This window comes from Schistocerca americana, chromosome 2 (assembly GCF_021461395.2).
Source record: "Schistocerca americana isolate TAMUIC-IGC-003095 chromosome 2, iqSchAmer2.1, whole genome shotgun sequence".
Lineage (NCBI taxonomy): Eukaryota > Metazoa > Arthropoda > Insecta > Orthoptera > Acrididae > Schistocerca > Schistocerca americana.
The window spans coordinates 108,981,130-108,984,051 of record NC_060120.1 but is presented as its reverse complement, the minus strand read 5'-3'; the positions used below and the strand labels follow the sequence as shown (position 1 = coordinate 108,984,051).

The following is a 2,922-nucleotide window of genomic DNA, read 5'->3' as shown; positions in this document are numbered from 1 at the left end:
TCAGCAGCTCGACTGGCGGCCGTGACCATCCTGAGAAAACCTGTTCAAGTAACGGAGTGACCGTGCAGCTGAGTGGGAAAACAAGTGGAGGCTGTTAGTGGAGTGTGTGTCTGAGTCCCTGGCTGTGGAACTGGACTGGCGCCTCGACCTGGAACACGGCGTTCCCCCGTAGCGGGACCATGGCCGGCCGGCGTGCCGCTCCCCTCGCCTGCCTTCTGGTCCTGACACCGGGACTCCCCACCTATGGTACTGGCACGGCGTGGATCTCAAGGAGGACATCGTAGAATCTGTAAACAGACCAACTTTTCCTTCAACAGTCTTCTGAATGAAATTTTCACTCTGCAGCGGAGTGTGCGCTGATATGAAACTTCCTGGCAGATTAAAACTATAGGCCGGGCCGAGACTCGAACTCGGGACCTTTGCCTTACGCAGGCAAGTGCCCTACCAACTGAGATACGCAAGCATGACTAAGCATGACTCACGCCCCGCCCTCACAGCTTCAATTCCGCCAGTACTTCGTCTCCTACCTTCCAAACTTCGCAGAAGCTCTCCTGTATACCTTGCAGAACTAGCACTCCTGCAAGAAAGGATGTTGCGGAGACGTGGCTTAGCCACAGCCTAGGGGATGATTCCAAAATGAAATTTTCACTCTGCAGCGGAGTGTGCGCTGATATAAAACTTCCTGGCAGATTAAAACTGTGTGCCGGGCCGAGACTCGAACTCGGGACCTTTGCCTTTCGCGGGCAAGTGCTCTACCAACTGAGCTACCCAAGCACGACTCACGCCCCGTCCTCACAGCTTTAATTCCGCCAGTACCTCGTCTCCTACTTTCCAAACTTCGCAGAAGCTCTCCTGCATACTGACGAGTTCGAGTCTCGGCCCGGCACACAGTTTGAACCTGCCAGGAAGTTTCATATCAGCGCACACTCCGCTGCAGAGTGAAAATTTCATTCTGGAAACATCCCCTAGGCTGTGGCTAAGCCATGTCTCCGCAATATCCTTTCTTCCAGGAGTGCTAGTTCTGCAAGGTATGCAGGAGAGCTTCTGCGAAGTTTGGAAGGTAGGAGACGAGATACTGGCGGAATTAAAGTTGTGAGGTTGGGGGGTGAGTCGTGCTTGGGTAGCTCAGTTGGTAGAGCACTTGCCCGCGAAAGGCAAAGGTCCCGAGTTCGAGTCTCGGCCCTGCACACAGTTTTAATCTGCGAGGAAGTTTCAGTCTTCTGACTAGTTTGATGACGTCCGCCACGAATTCATCTCCAGTGCCAATATCTTCACCTCTGACGAGAACATGACCAACATGACTCTTGCAAGATATCAGGCCCAGCAATCGACTTCGAGCGAGAACTTGATCCATGTTTGTGACAGTATGCAGTTACGACCTACTGCATGTACAACTTTTAGACTTTGCACTCACCTGTCGTTTGTCACTCGCTCCTCCTCACTGCAGCCGCTGAATGCCTGAGCGTGAATACATGCCTCTAAATTCTGAAATATTTGGCTTGCCTTGGTGAGTTATCCCGAGTTGTTACTTTGATACCATCTATGTCTCACACCATCCGAATTGCAGGCAAAGTTTTGTATTGGCGTATCGGTAGTTCTGTGGCACGTTCTGCCAATTGAATTTATCATCAAATATAGTCCCATGAGTTTTTACACATTCAGCTTCCTTTCTCTACTAGTTATCATAATTTAAACATGTATTGGAAGAAAATCTCTTATACGTTCCGAGCTGTAAGCCTTTTCAGAATATAATAACAACGAATTGGCTAGTATCAATTTATTAATATCCATGAAAGGTTCACTAACCCATCTTTCTGAAACTATTTTTGATTTCCTATTTATTGCAATGTTTGTGTAATCTTCATATAAAAAGACTTAGCAAGTGGTAAAGTCACCGGTAGAAGGCCAAGAGAAACTAAGGGCCCTAAGATGGAACCTTATGGGACACTACATGTAATTAGTTCTCTGTTACATGATGTCACAGCTAAATACAGGACTTTTGTTTCCTTCCAAAGCGGAGAAATTTCAACCATTCTGCGAAATTTCCTGTTACACCATAATATTATAATTTATTTAACAGGTATTGTAATTAACACAATCAGATGGCTTCACTAGATCACAAAATATACCAATAACCGGTGAAAATTATCACAAATTTCTTCCTCAAACTAAGACGTATGGTTGATACTATTAAACTTATTTTAGTGGGAAATGCCCTTTTGGCTATTACTGTCTGCTCCGTGCATGCTGTAATCATTCTAACCTTTTCTTCTAGGAAATATTAGTCGTGTAGTTACACTTTACTGCTTATATTCTATTTAGTTATATATTATTCGTTGCTACTGGCTTATGGGTCGCAGCCCGATTCCCGAGCACGCATTCTTGCAATCAGAAATGCTGTCAAGATTGGATCTGCCATCAATACTGACCACACTTACATTAATAATTGACCTTCAGAGATTCTAGGCAAGATTTGTTCGTAAAAGCCGGCCGAAGTGGCCGTGCGGTTAAAGGCGCTGCAGTCTGGAACCGCAAGACCGCTACGGTCGCGGGTTCGAATCCTGCCTCCGGCATGGATGTTTGTGATGTCCTTAGGTTAGTTAGGTTCAACTAGTTCTAAGTTCTAGGGGACTAATGACCTCAGCAGTTGAGTCCCATAGTGCTCAGAGCCATTTGAACCATTTTGTTCGTAAATGTTAGGAAGGGAATGTATACGAGCGTCTCTATATCTAGGTTCATACACTACATACACTGCTCTCCACACTGTCTACCAAAACGTTATGACCACGGTCTCGATAGTGTGTTGATTCAACTTTGGAGCACAATACAAACAGTGATTAAGGGTGGCATAGATTCGATGAATCCTTGGTAGCTTTCCGGAGGCATCTGTCATCAGATGTGTACTCTTAGGTCTCTGAAGTC

At 46.1% G+C, this 2,922-nt stretch overlaps 1 non-coding gene across 1 annotated transcript; it reads right to left on the bottom strand.

Moving 5' to 3' along the window:
• Nucleotides 1-700: 700 nt before the first annotated feature.
• Nucleotides 701-775, bottom strand: Trnas-cga. The gene has a single exon. It is a non-coding gene; the product is annotated as a tRNA-Ser (tRNA).
• Between the last annotated feature and the right edge of the window lie 2,147 nt (nt 776-2,922).